This window comes from Sardina pilchardus, chromosome 7 (genome assembly GCF_963854185.1).
Source record: "Sardina pilchardus chromosome 7, fSarPil1.1, whole genome shotgun sequence".
Lineage (NCBI taxonomy): Eukaryota > Metazoa > Chordata > Actinopteri > Clupeiformes > Clupeidae > Sardina > Sardina pilchardus.
This window is the reverse complement of record NC_085000.1, coordinates 35,785,747-35,801,529: the sequence shown is the minus strand read 5'-3', so window position 1 is coordinate 35,801,529 and position 15,783 is coordinate 35,785,747.

Sequence of the window (15,783 nt, the reverse complement as noted above, 5' to 3'; positions counted from 1 at the left end):
TTCTACGTGTTAATGATTCTTTAAAGCTAACTAAACGCAACATTTATGACACGACATTGTGTGATTATTTTAATAGTAATATGTAATGTGATTGAATGGTGAATGTTTTAAACTGTAGGGAGTGGTGATGTTAGGTGAAGCTTAGCATACGCCTCGCCGCAGTGTTTGATAATTGTCGGCCTACATACTGTATAACAGCTACGGGAGATTTGAGGGAAGGGTCTGATGAATGACATGTATGACTGATGATTATAAACGGTACAAGGATAAACGGGAAACATAGACACATTCAACATATACATGCAACCCAACATAGACAACGAACAGAATGAAGGCAGTGCTTCACTGGTTTACCCAGTTTACGATGGTAATTCAGCTTGTTTGATTGTCGTACCACCTCAAGCTGGTCATTTTAGTTGGTGTTGCTGGTCTCCATTGCTGGTTTTTACTGGCCATACCAGCTTATGTTGGTCATTATAGAAAACCAGCTAGACCATCTTTGTCAAGCTTGACAGGCTGGTCACCAGCATGACCATCTTAGACCAGTTGTATCCCAAACGACAGGCTGGTCACACCAGCACAACCAGCTTCCTCAGATGGTCACGCCGGCATGTCTAGCTGGTAGCCTAACCAGCTACACCAGCAAAGGCCAGCAATAGCTGGAAGAAAACCAGCAAAGACCAGCTAAAACCAGCTACCAGCATTAGCTGGTTTCTTGCCTTGACTTCTCGTGTGTGTGTGTATCATCAGTGTGTGCTAGTGGCCACAGGATCCTCAGAAGGTTTGCACTCAGCATGCAAGAGAGGGAGTCACTCACAGTGATCATGTCTAAATCAACTACTCAAACACCTTAGAGAACACACACACACACACACACACACACACACACACACACACACACACACACACACACACACACTCTAGTCACAGTGATCATGTCTAAATCAACTACTCAAACACCTTAGAGAACACACACACACACACTCTAGTCACAGTGATCATGTCTACATCAACTACTCAAACACCTTAGAGAATACACACACACACTCTAGTCACAGGGATCATGTCTAAATCAACTACTCAAACATCTTAGAGAACACACACACACACACACACACACACACACTCTAGTCACAGTGATCATGTCTAAATCAACTACTCAAACACCTTAGAGAACAAACAAACACACACACACACACACACACACACACACACACACACACAGGAGAGTGTGAGGCACTTCAGATCTTCCAAACCTGAAAGGCGTGCTCCATTGCTGAGCCTGTTTAATGTTGGGAATAAAGTTTTCAACAGAGGCTAAAGTGAAATTTCTGGGAGCTGATAAAAACCCTTTCTAAATTCTCGACTATTTTGGTCTCCTCTCTTGTTCCCTCCGTCCCTTTCTCTCTTCATTCTCTCCTCTCTTTCCTCGTTTTTCCTCTCATCATTTTCTCCTCTCTATGCTTTTCTCATCTCTCTCTCCTCTTTCTCGTCTTTCTCTCTCTTTGATTTTACTCCTCTCCTCTCTCTCTTCTCTCTCTGCTTTCTCTCTCTCTGCTCTTTGGTGCCTGTGTCTCGCCTTTCTCTCCCTATTCATCTCTTCTCTATTTTTAACTCGGCCACCACACAGTAGCCTTGCCAGAGATGGCCACGCTGAACAGTTGATGCAAACACTGCAGATTTGGCCGTCCGACTCCCAGCCTGCCCGCTGCCCACGCCAGAATAATTGGTTTAACCGGAGCAAAGAGTATAGAAGTACGGAGGGGATCTTTAAAGTGATGGACAGCACAACAGGACAAGCTAGCCAGCCAGGGCTCCAGCTCTCACATCCCTTCAGCAGCATCAGGTCTCATCAGACTAATGGGGAAACACAAAGCATGTTCAAAATGTTCTGGAGTATTTAGAACTATAATATTGAGCTGTTTAGTCAGTCATACCGAAAGATACTTCCAGAGATAGCTCTCCTAAAGCTGCCAGTGAATGTTAATTCAGTGCTAAGTGATTTACAACACAATTATTTTCTCAATGCTGTGTTTGAGATGAAGTATGTCTGGTTTGCTCATTCAATTTGCCGGATAACAATGTGTCCTTTCACCTTGAATAAATTACTCAATGAACTGTTCATCAATATTTCAAAGTGAAATCCCAAATCGAACTATGAGTAGGAAAACTGGCTATGTAGATAAGCTTCTGTTTTTAACAGAACTGCAAGCAGCAAGTCTAACGCTGTACGATAAACACACCTCTGAGTGTCTCATCCAGTGCTACAGCATTGAGATGCCTCTGCACTCCCACAGAGTTCAGAAAGAGAAGAGAAAAACATTAGATTGATTTTCATGAGCTTCCTCTAAACTGAGTCATGATTACTTTTAATTGACACTCACCACATACCGATAAAAGGATGGGTTAGCATATGAGAGATTTGGATTTCGCAATCTATAAATTATTCCCATTTGTGCTGCTTAAACTTCAGAAGAAACGACAAACAGACACTCTACAATTATGAGAGGGACAAAGGGTGGGCATTGTCCCCAAAATATCTGCTATCGACCCGATCTCTCTGTGAGCAACTGGAACAAGAGCAGCCCTCGCCTCACGCCCATTCCTGAGAAGTTTCTTTCAAGTTCATCTTCTTTCCTCTCAATTCATCTGTTTCTGAGTCTGATAACACTCAGATCTGGCCATTATGTGAGCTAAGATCCCACTCATTTTCTTTGATTTGTGTGTGTGTGTGTGTGTGTGTGTGTGTGTGTGTGTGTGTGTGTGTGTGTGTGTCTGTGTTCCAGTGTATGTGTGTTCGTGTGTGTGTGTCTGTGTGCATGTGAGAGTGTGCTCCTCTCTCCTCAATGTCAATGTGCTGTGTTGTGGTAAAGTGCTCCTTCAATTTGTATGGAACCCCCATGTTTCCCTTGGTCCCCTGATGGCATCCAAACTCAAGACCGTCCAGCCACAAGCACCAGCTCTGCAGTCTCAACACCAACACAACACCAACACAACACCAGCTCTGCAGTCTCAACACCAACACAACACCAACACAACACCAGCTCTGCAGTCTCACCACCAACACAACACCAGTGGGGTATACTACGAATCTCGTTGAACATAACCAGGTTTTCTTTGGATAACCTGGATTGCTAAAAACGAAAGTCGCAATCAGAGTTGAGTGGTACTACGAAACTCACTCAAGGATGAATTTATCAAACTAGGCTTTCAGCTCAGATCTGTGCGCGTTCTCGTGGTTGGGGTGACTTTGACCAATCGGGAAACGTGGAGACGCACAAGACAGCCTAGGTTAACCAACGATTACTTCCGCATTTATGAGCGGCAGAGAAATCTAGGGTGGTCTTTTTTAGTGTCTAACCCATAACATCAAAAAATCGATGGTCATCAAATATTGCATGGTGTGCACGTCCATAGTAGTGACATATTTGCACGCACAACATAGTTAAAAGCGCCTTCGAGTTTCAAAATGTTTGCAGAGGCGTGGCTGAACCTGTTCGAAGTTTGACAGATTAGCACACGTGAGATAACTTCGTCTTTCAAGATAATGGATTGGTTAGAATTGGTCAGAGGGCGGTGATTTTTCACGATTTGAGCTATAACTAAGCACATAACCTGCTCCCGACCAGGTTTGGTTGCGAGCATAAGATACCATGGTGATACAGCGACGCTAAAACAAATCCACTTTCGTATGACAGCATACCCTGGCTTTGAGCGCAACATACCTCGCTAACACACTAATCGAGATTCGTAGTATACCCCACAGCTCTGCAGTCTCAACACCAACACAACACCAGCTCTGCAGTCTCAACACCAACACAACACCAACACAACACCAGCTCTGCAGTCTCACCACCAAAACAAAACCAGCTCTGCAGTCTCACCACCAACACAACGACCAACACCACACCACACCACACCAACACCTTACCAGCTCTGCAATCTCAGTTCTTTTTTTTTTTTTTTTTAAGATTATTTTTTGGGCTTTTTATGCCTTTAATTGGACAGGACAGTAGAGAGAATGACAGGAAGCGAGTGGGAGAGAGAGCTGGGGTGGGATCCGGAAAGGACCACGGGGCAGGAATCGAACCCGGGTCGCCGGCGTGCGGTGCAGGTGCCCCAGCCAGTTGCGCCACGGCTGGGGCCAATCTCAGTTCTTTTGTTTGGTGGATCATTAACATTAACATTAACATTAAATGACGGAAGAGAAACGTTATGTCGGTAAGTGAAAAATACATACTTTTATGCTCATAACGACATTACTTCGTTGACCTTGTTGCACAATGATGCACTGGTTAAAATATTTACGACATTTGATGTTACTTGCATATTGTATAACGTAAGATAGATACGGTGGATAAAATCGGCGTCTTGTCAATTTAACTTAAGCTGGCGATAGCTTTTTCCAACCCCATGCAAAGATGTATCTTGTGAAATTGAGTTCATGCTGTATTTGTCCAGCTGTACAAAACTAGTCGTATATTTCCCGATTTTAAGCATTTATGCAATATTAGTGTGAGCTTGACTGTTGAGAGTGCGAGTGTTCAACTTGACAAGCTTCATTTCCCCTTGTTGGACTAGCTACATAACGTTAACGTTAGCTAAGTAGTAGTTTTATCATTTCACTTTGATACAAGTATGATAATTCTCTCTGTTTTAGTCATTGCAAGACATACGGCTAATGTTCAAAGTAATACTTTTATTGCACCAGTAGCACAGACATTTGTATGTCTTGTATTCTTAAAGGTGAGGTCCAAGACATGCATACGCCCCTTTACTGTCATGTTAAATAACATGTGTAATGTTTCAAGGTTTTCAGCACCCAACACACTTCAAAGGTTGTCCTGCTGAAGGCAATTACCTAGAGGAGGGGATCTACAGATGCCCATGCTGCACGTTTTCATCAGACCATAAGCACAAATTCAAGGGCCACATAAACAACCACATCAAACATGCAGTACATCATGGAGGTAGGATTTTAAACATTGTTTTACACCAGTATATTCTATAGAGTAGAGTTGTTGACGTGTGGTTTTGTTTCCGTTTTACAGAATACTACATCTGCAAGTGCAATGGACCATGTAGGTCAACGGCGCACTTCCACTGTTTGCACTGCCCCCAAAGACCAGGTTGTAGTACATGTAAACCACTGCTCATCTGCCTCCTCCCTCCATCACCTGGCCTCTGCCGCTGGAGCCACCACCAGCACTCCAACACCGTCTCCTGCCATCTCCTCCTCCTCCTCCCTCCATCAACTGGCCACCAGGGGCCGGTTGCACCAACTGGTCTTTACTAAGGCTGGTCCTAACTGCTAAGTTGGTCTTTGTTAAGACCAGTCCTTAGAATTCAACTAAAGTCGGTTGCACCAGCAGAACTTGCGCCTGGTCTTAACTACGCCCGGTCTTAGCGATGCGCGTCCATGTGAATGCCTACGGAACAATGACAACTTGCCTGTTTTAAAGATTAGAACTATATCTGCTGTCAATCACGTCCCCCGTTCGGAGGAAACCGCTGTTAAAGTGAATGACATGTAGCCTAATGCCTAATGCGTGGCACCTATTTAACTCGCTAAATAAATAACTTAACAATTACTGTAGTTCCTTCTCATTATGTCAAGAATAAGCAAAGGAGACGCATTACAGCTTTATCCTTTCAGAGATAAGGCTACCAATAGGCTGTGGCAGAACAACACTAACTGGTAGAAGCGTTATCTGCACTGTAAAATGCAAGTAAAAAGTTTATGTTATGTAAAGAGCTAGACCCATGGAATACGGAATAACGTCAGCCAACCAGCCACGTTGTGCTAGGAATGCCGTAACAGGTAGGAATTATCTAACAAATGTAACGTTAGCTTACACGGTTTATTTTTATGCACTAAACTTAATTGTAGGGCGGGCTAAATAGCCTACCTATGCATCTTCAAATGTTTCCAAGTGTAGCCTGGTTATCCCTATTAGGAATGTACAATAAGCTGTTACTAAAGGTTTTTAATTCGTGAATGATACCGAAAGCCCCTCTAAATGATTGCCAGGCTGGCGTAGCGAAGTGTCAACCTAAAACGAATGCTAGCTGACCAACAAGTATGGGAATAATAACAATGTAGTTTGCGCTGTAGAAACGACTGTGAGAAGTGCTCAAATGTTGGTCTTAAGAACTTACGCCTACTACTGAGTAGGCGTAAGATCTACGCCCGGTCGGCGAAGATCTACGCCCGCCCGGCGAAAAGAATGCTTAAGCCTAGATGGTGCAACTGGCGTATCTATCAGGTTGGACTTAGAACGCTGAGTTAGGACCGACGTAGCTTAAGACCGGGCGTAAGCATGTTGGTGCAACCGGCCCCACTCCAACACCGTCTCCTGCCTTCTCCTCCTCCTCCTCCCTCCATCAACTGGCCACCAGCACTCCAACACCGTCTCCTGCCTTCTCCTCCTCCTCCCTCCATCAACTGGCATCTAAAGCACCACGAGCACCAGCACGAAAGAAAAGTCAAACTGTCATGTGTCCACATTGTGCCATCATAATAAACAGGAGAAATGTAAAAGTTCATATTCACAGGAAGCACATGTCACAGGTAGGGGGCGCCACTGGCATCCACCCCTTTCTACCGTTCCACACAGGGGAGCATTGACCACACCCAAACAATAAGGTCGACAGAGGCAAGGTGAATAAACAAAAAATAGAGGATTTATTTACTATTAAAATACACAATTAACAACGGGGAAAGGGGATTGGGAAATGCCGCTGGTGGCTAATGGACGCACTGTCCGCGGTCAGCCCATAGCAGCCTGGAGAGTAAGACAAATGTGCAAAAAGTGCAAGCAAAGCACAGCAATTAAGTTCTTGTGAAGGTTTACACAGCAAACACACCCGTGAGTAAGCAGGCAGAGATCAGGGGCTTCCCTTAGACAAGGGTATCCACAACGCGGCATAAAAGTTCACTAAAAGGTATAAAACAGTCCAGTTACAGTGCATCCTCCAACGACACACCGTCCATCCCACTGTGCAGTATCCGGCAGCCCTGCGGCTGCTACTCACACGTCGGTCCAGTCCACATGCCCTAGGCATGGCAGAGAGTTGCTCCTCTGGCTTGATGCAGCGTCGATGTGTGGCCTCAGACCCAGCGCGCAAGTCCCGGTTCCTTGGGACATCTTGGGCATAGCCCCGCGCTCGCCTCCCAGTCCGTCGGGAGGCGCCGTCACCGACGAGGTCCAGTCCACTCGCCTGCCCGTCCGGCCGCTCCGGCCTTATCCTGTGTGTGTCTTCTCTGTGTCGCGTCCAAAGGACGATGTGTTTAAAAGGGTACGGGCTGTGGCCAATTTGCCAATCACCGCCCCTGCTGACATGCATATCACACCTGCAACTCATTCACACTGATTAAAACAGTCCATTGTTTCCCATTAGTTTCCTGGGCAGCCACACGTTTAGTTCCCTCCCAAGTCACCTTGTGACACACACACCTACGACCGTTGACATCACAGCCAAATACCACTTGAAATCGCAGTCAGTAGATAGCAACAAAGGTATTTTTGCAGTGGTCAAATCCTTTTCTGGCCATTCCACACCATTTCATGTGATAAAAAGGACCAGGGGGAAGGATCAAATGAGCAAATGTGAGCTGGATATTTGCAAAACAAATGCTGAATTTGCAGAGCGTTCCAATTGTCGGCATTTTGAATGTCACCATATACAGTCCCTTGCTTATTGCCCACCAGCTGGAAATGACCCCCCCCCCCCCCCCCCCCCCTCACAGAGGATGTGCTGCAGGAGATGGTTATTCATAAATGGTTTGGAGAGGACAAGAAGGACAGATGCTTGAAGCGGCAGAGGGAGGCTGCAGATGCAGGAACACCCTTGTCCTGCAAACTTAATATCTGTGGTCCATCTTCCAAAAGATACCTTTCTGTTTTTGAGCATACTGTATCCTATTACAGTAGGCTTGGTAGAGTCATTGTTACATATGACTGCAATCAAATATCATGGCACTGTCCATGTGCAAGGCCAAGGCAGTCATGCCTGCACAAATACATTGCAAAATGGCACTTGTACCAGTCTGAGCCAGAGCTCTTTAGAAGGACAAGGAGTGTGGAAGAGGAAGCTTCAAACTCCTTCCCTCCAGAGGTTGAAGGTTCTGAGGAAGAAGGCCATTATCCACCAGAGGGAAAAACTGTGGAGCGAATGGTTCGGTACATTTACACCAATAAGAAAATGCCATCGGTCCTGAACAGAGATGTGATCACTGAGCATTTTCCCAGAAACTTCATCCCGGCTGAAACTTTCTGTACTGAATGTCTGGATTCAACTGTTCTTAAGAACCAGAGCTCATTACAGCCAAGGCCAAAATAATTTCAGTGACGGATGTTATTGAAGGTTTGTAAAATTTACATGTAAGCCTGCCATTTCATACCGCTTTCTGCAGTGCTTGTTTTCAGATAACCATATCTATTGTCCTTAATTTGCCTTCCATCAGGAATTTCACTCTACAGAAAAGAATGCTACTCCTGTGGTATGGTATACCGTTATCAGGAGTGGTCAGATGGGGTATTCAACTTTGATGACCACACCCTACTGTCAATGCACCTCTGTCTGTTTCTGTGCAATAGTCTGCAGGTAAGATCTATCATTTCTTCTATCATCTAATCAACTTGAGATTATAGGATGAACATATTTTCTATATGTGTATCATAAACAAAATCACTTGTAGCAACTGTTCTTTTATGAAGTTAATGGTTTAATTGAGTCTATGCTGATTGTACAGACCCACCAGGCTATTAGTAGAGCCATTGAGGTTCTAGAGAGAACGTCTGGCAAGACCTATCCTTTCAAGAATAAGATTCTGAAAGCCTACCTGGCATTCGAAGCGCTCTCTGACCACGAATACATGTATGCCTGTGTGTCATGTGGCCATAACCCTGTAACGGTTGTGATGGACCTTCACAAGAAGGGCGTCTTCAGTATGCCTGGTAATCCCATGTCTGACTTCTCTTTCTATCTGTCTATCCATCATTCCCTTGTGTGTGTAATTTCCTGCCCTTGTTTGAAGCATCACCTTTTTCCCCCCAAGTGAGCAACATCGAGGAGCCACCAGAGGACTTTGATGGCAATATAAATATTGAGCCGTTTGGGAAAGGGTGTGCATAGAAATGATTTCCCGTGGGTTAGTGTCTAGTGAGTATGCAGCCAATTCATTCTATTCTTATTCAGTAGTAAAGTTGCTCTTTTGGGTTTTAGTTATGGAATTATGCACAGTATATCAGTATTAATAGTACCAGTATAATTGTATTTCTTCTTATTTATAGGCAACAAGGCAAATCCATTCATCGTTAGGCCAAGTTATCATTTCTGGGCTCCTTGGATAGGGCCTTACACAAGGAGAGGTAGTGTGGTCCTCAACACAGGGTTTCAGAAGGTCCATTCTCCGTGCACTCCACAGGAGGAGGTGGAGTTGACTGTGACGGAGGACCGTCTCACAGATGAGCTTGTGAAGCTCAAGGTATTGATATCAAATTCTTATGTGTGCCCCAATATCAGTTAGGATTAAAGAAATTTATTGAATGTAGCAAATAATTCAGAGATAACAATGTAATTTGTGGGGGAAAACGTTTTACTTGGAAGTGCTAGTATTGTCAGAAAAAGCGTATTCTTTAATTTTGTCCTGGTTCAATACTTGTCACCCAGAACTGTGCAGGGCATATGCTATACTATATACTATTATAGTATATTACTGTAAGGCTGGTGGGAATAACACTTTCCTTCCTATTACATAGTGCTATGCAAATTCATATGAAGATGATACCAGGCTCTGATAACAAGGATACCACTTAGTGCAACAAAGTGAAATAGTGCCATGTTACTATATAAAACAAATCACCACAGTTCATTGTAGATGGAGGATGTGCGTGCCTTGTGTAGGCAGTGTGGGGTTGACCCCAAAGGCTCACGCATGGACCTCATCATGAGACTGCAGACAGAAAGGAAAAACAGAGCATCATATGACAAGGTTTTTCAAAAAATCTGGGGTGCTTCTGGTAAGGTCACTCATACGAAACAATTTGATTTTCTTTCTTTTGGTGATGACAATTGCTTGTAGGACTTTAATTATTGCATGTTCTGTTTTGTCTCTCAGGTGGCTGGGCAGTAGTCACATGCCCATGTGCTGTGGTATATGCGGTGAAATTTAACTTAAGAGCAGAGAGCCCAAGGGACTACACAGATCTGACTTTGCACGAGGGCTGGCAACCCATGCGAACAACAGAGAGCCAGGAACTTTCAGCCCAAATGACGGAAGGCTGCTGGAGCCCACCCCAACCAATATATCGCTTGCCAGTTCAGGGCAAGTGAAGGTTGAATTGCCATGGCTAGCGGTAAAGAAAGATGTTCCAGATAGCAATGGGCACCCTATTACCGAGTCATCTGAGCATTATGCTCTGTATGACAGATTCCACGAAGACAACACAAAGGATCCCAGAGATGTGTTGAGGACAATAGAACTTGTCCCAGAGTCAGAGATATGTGGCTGGCTTAACAGTCAGACTGCTGAACAACTATTCTCTGGGATGAGACAAAATAATTATTTCCTCAACATGATGACCCCTTCGTCACATGTTTTTTTGATGAGGAATATCTTGCACCATTACAACAACATAAAGAATTCGGCGACTCTTGAAACAATGAGAAAGACGCTGGGTGGAGTACAAATTCAGTTAAATTCTGTTACACAAACAGTGCTTGGTATGTATTACAGTGACATAACATTTTCATGCTACTGGACACTGATAGTTGTCACATGCACCTTAATTTACATTTTTGTTGATGTTGGATTACAATTCTGTAGATTTCTGTGTTAATTCACCGTATTCCCCTTTTCCCTACCAGCTGAAACCACTGGGGCCAGAGACACCACCACTGCAGGTGAGGGCCAAGATCAGGCTCCACACACTGCTGCGGCAGACACACCACACCTTGGTATTAAAACAATAATGTAAATGTAAATATGAAAATGTTTTCTCCAATTATTGTGTGTGTGTGTGTGTTTTTAAGGTTGACTATGCCCTTGATGGTGGAAGATCTGTGGATGAGATCATAGGAACAATGGGTGATATAAACCTGACACGACGGGACTTCCAGTCACTCGGTTTGCAACAAAACCTGGAAGCAACTGTAAGTAGGATATAACGGTTCTACGTATATATATTTTTTACTTTTGATTACTACGTCTGAAATTAACCTCTGCTTTTCTCTGCAAAGACTGCCAACAGCTGCTTTGAGCTCATTTGTCACCTGGCATGGTGGAAGGTGTATAAAGTTATTTGGTGACATCCGACATTGAACATTAAGTGTATCTAATGTGTCATGTCTTTAATGGACTGTTTTTTTTTTGTCTCTGACTTCCGTGTTTGCAGAAAAAGGATGTGTATGCAGCGGATGCCTATGTTGTTGCCACTTGGCATGCAACAAATTTCCAGGACCCATTTCTCAACCTACCGGTAAGCTCATTTACTTTTTCCTCTTTATTTTTTCCCTCTGCAATATCTTTCATGTACAGGAGTGGGGGAAGGGGATGCTTATTTGCTTGATCACCTACAGGCTGATGCTGCAGAAAAAGATCTTCTGATTTTTCTCGTGTGAAAACCAGGACACTGGTTCCTCTGTGTAAGTCTTTACTTGCTCAAGAATAGCTGGAAATGGTTGGTGGAAATGTTTTTTACCCTAATTAAGGCGAGACACGGCAGGTGAAATCATTGTTTTTTATAGCATCAATCAATTTCGAGATTTTGTGCTAGTTTGCTACCTTAGCATGTATTCTACCACCCTACTACAACAATAAAGTCCGATTTGCACATTTAAGTGTTTATTTCATGACATTTTGTCTACTTGCGCCTATATATTTCTCCTAATTTTACCAAAAGTTCCCATTCTAAAGTGTCATGTATTACCGTGACCGTGATCCAAATCATATAGTGTGTGACACCGTTGGAAAGCCCTGTTTCTCCTACAAGACGCTATGCTATCCAAATATGGGCATTTCCTTTGTATTAGCAACCAATCACGAAAGTTCAAAGACGAGTCTAAGCTGAGAACGCATTTCATTGGCTGTGTTTCAAGGCTGTTTTCTCAAAACAAGTTTTTCCCCACACGCCATGCAAAGGATCTCCACTTCTGCAGCACCTACATACACCAAACTTCGATATTTACAGAGGGATTTGTTGATATAGCATTCTTGGCCTGATTTACATGACTTTTTTATGCCTAAAAATAGGGCGAAAATCCAGTTTTTAAGCCAATTGGCAGTATTTTCTGATTTACTGGAAAACAAAAGAAGATAGTCATAATCCCCTTCTGTAAATGTTTTTTTTATTTGATATATTAACACTACAAAAAAATAATTTTCAACCTGGCTTTTTCCAATGGTCAGATCCTTCGCATCAAAATATATGCAAATTAGCGCATATTTAATTAGATATAGCCTAATTAGCATATTTAAACATTAAATTAAGGAAAACTTGCAATACATTTTTTTCTCCTATTTATGTGAGTATTCAACTGGTAAAGTTTCATGAAGATATCTTTAAGTTAAACATTTTCCCCTATTCACCTGGGGTGTCTCGCCTTAAAAATATAACCTGTTCAGCTACAACAGTATATACTTTGACATGTTACTTAAAATTGCATTTAAAGCAGAAACATCTTTTTCACCAAAAATGTGAAAATGATATAAGGTTAAGGATGGTCCATCATGGTGGTTGTCTGTTTTTATCTTATTTTACTTATTAATTTATTTTCTGCATGTAAAGGCTGGCTTACATTGCACGATTTTGGCCTGTTTTAACAGTCGGCGACTAAATTTCCAAAATCGGGCGGAAATCTTGAGAGTTGTGCTAGAATCGCAGCGCGCTCCCGTCATCTAAATCGTTTAGTGTAAGGTGCCAATCTTAGCGGTTTTAAGTCCGTCGGAGGCAGTCTTTCTCTAGTTTTGCCGTTACGACAATATCAAACATGTTTGATATTATCGGAAGTCTTTTCAGTCGTGGCTCATGCAAATAGTGACGTGAACATAAAAAACCAATAGTAACCTCTCGCGAACACGAAAACAGGAAGGGGCAAAATAGGCGACAGCTGTAGCCTATATGATTATTTGTTATTTCATTTCTTATCATTTATTAGTCGGCTATTCTACAAGACAGAACAACTCTATATCTGTTAGTGATGTCACACATCAAACAATGCTGCAGAAACGCGAAAAAAATACTTTGATATGAGTAGGCTATCATGTGATTTCATGTTAATGATGACGTGTAGCCTATTGCACGATGGAAATTTTGAAGGAATCTAGCAGCAGTCTTGTAAATAGTGACCCACAGTCTTTGCAAAATCCTAATCTGAGACTGGCCTGTGACTAGACTGTGACTAAAAACTCAATGAATTGTCTTTAGATGTGAGAGGGTCTGAGACTGTAGTCTTTAAAAAATCTTTTCCAAATCTTTGCAAAGTCTGTCAATGTAAGGTAGGCTTTATGTGTAGGTATGTGTGCATGTATGTGTATGTGTATGCAGGTATGTCATATGTGTATGTTTGTTACTTTTATGTTAGCAGCATGTACAGTAGCAATGTAGTCCAAGACAAATTTCCTTCAGGACAATAGAAGTATATTCTATTCTATATGCAATGATTCATCTAGGTTCTTATTGACACCTCACTTGACAGCTCCTGATGCCAAAAGCTTTCAAGATGTATCAGCTGGACTCAGCTGATCCTTGTGGCTTTGGTGACGAACAGTATTTGGGCATTTTCAGGTTTAATGTCTCAGTAATGGAACTGTTTCATGTTCCCTCTGGAATGCTGCTCAGGAAAAAACAAAACCTTCACATTCTGAAGGTTTGTTCTGACGTTCAAAAGCCTTCACGTTCTGAATGTCTGTTCTGACATTTGCTGCGTTTACATGAGAGCTTTAATTCCGAATAAAACCAAGTTAAATCGGAATAAAAGTTAATTCTGCTTTAAAAGAGACCATGTAAACCCTTATTCCGCTTGAAAATGATTATTCCGAATTAAACTTAATTCTGATTTAAGTGGTTGGTTTATTCCGATGTTAAAGCGGAATTAACTCCCCTCCTTGATCATGTAAACCTTTATTCCGATTAAAAGTTTATTCCGTTTGTTTGGCGCATGCTCGTACAAGGAGGAAGAAGAAGCGCGCATGCTCGTTTCATGGTTAATTCGGCTCCGTCTTCTTCCCCCCTTCTCCGACAGTCTTCTCCTCCTCAGCTAGCAAACGTGAAGCTTGACAATATTCTCGAGCTGCTGGCTAAATAGTAGGCCTATTATTAGAGTTACTGTGAAACCCGTTTTCATTATGTTATTGTCCATGCTGTAACGTTAACCCGAGATGAGAAGTTTGTTTTCTTCCGGTAGACCTTATTAGGCTACGTTCATGCGCCGCCTGTCCAATCGGAACCCTTCCCGACCCCCAGACGTTCAGCAGAATACAATAAAGCGTAATTAACGTATGTTCCATGTAAACGCCGATTCGGAATTATTATTTCCATGTAAACTCGAAGGAGAATATTTTAATTCCGATCTATTTAATTCTGAATAAACTAATTCAGAATTAAAAACATCATGTAAACGTGGCCATTGAAAAGCCTTCACGTTCTGAAGGTGTGTTTCTTGTTTTTTTGCATGTTCTGAAAGTCATAGACAACAGTTATGAATGAATTATCAGTAAATAGATATGGGGCCAGTAGTTTTTTGACAAGGAGACCAAAGCCTTGCTTCACATACTCAGAATTCATTTATAAACTAATGGGCAGATCTACCATTAAATCTTTCTCTTTCTTCTGTAGCATTATGATTCAGTGTCTCCCAAGTCAAGCATTTGCTGTTGTCTATGGCTTTTGGGATATGTGTGTTAGGGGTTTCATCAATTCACCTGTTGTGAAACTCCTGTTTTGTGTGAGTAATGGGGCAGTGATGTGTTTCAAAACCAAACTCCAATCAGAAGAGATCATCTATATTTTACCCATCACATACTTTGACTCAGCTTTCATTTTCTAAGTTGTCCACCTTTTCGTGGTGGTTTGGCATATGGAAAATGTAGTTATTTCAGCACCTAGTTGACCTGCTCAGTCTGGATTAGAGTTTTGTGCTACACTTCTTTGCCTGAATTGCTCGAATTGAGCAATTGAGTGAATGAAACATTCATTTGAATGTTGTAGTGGTTATGTCTACCCATACAAAATGTGTTAGTAGTGCTTATATTTTGAGTTGCATCTCTTATTTTATAGCACGCTCTTTACATGGCCTTGGGTGGACATTTGACTTCTGTCAGGTATGATTTGTAGGGAGTCGCCTTGTACAAATGACATGCATACATAAAGAACACACGTTGACACCTCTTATAAACACACACACTAGGGTGGTCCAAATTGATTGTCTTGTCAATCAGTAGAATATTGTTAGGATTTTGAGTGTTCCTTTATCACTCAATTTAATATTTAGCGGCAATTTACACTCTAACACTCTGATAGTTTCACACAGCCATTGTCATACTGCCAAAGCACACTTTTGTAAGGGCTGTACCCTGAACTTGTTGTTCTTTTTGTGGATAGGATGACATCCCTTGGTTACGAAGGTGGTGGTGTCATTTGATACTTCAAAACCTGACGCTTGTTACAAAGTATGCAATTCATACTTTCCTTAAATGTAATGATTCCATGAACAGCAAGCCTGTTCCTAACACTTTGTATACTGGTTTGTTGTGACAGCGCTGATGAGCCAGCATTGACA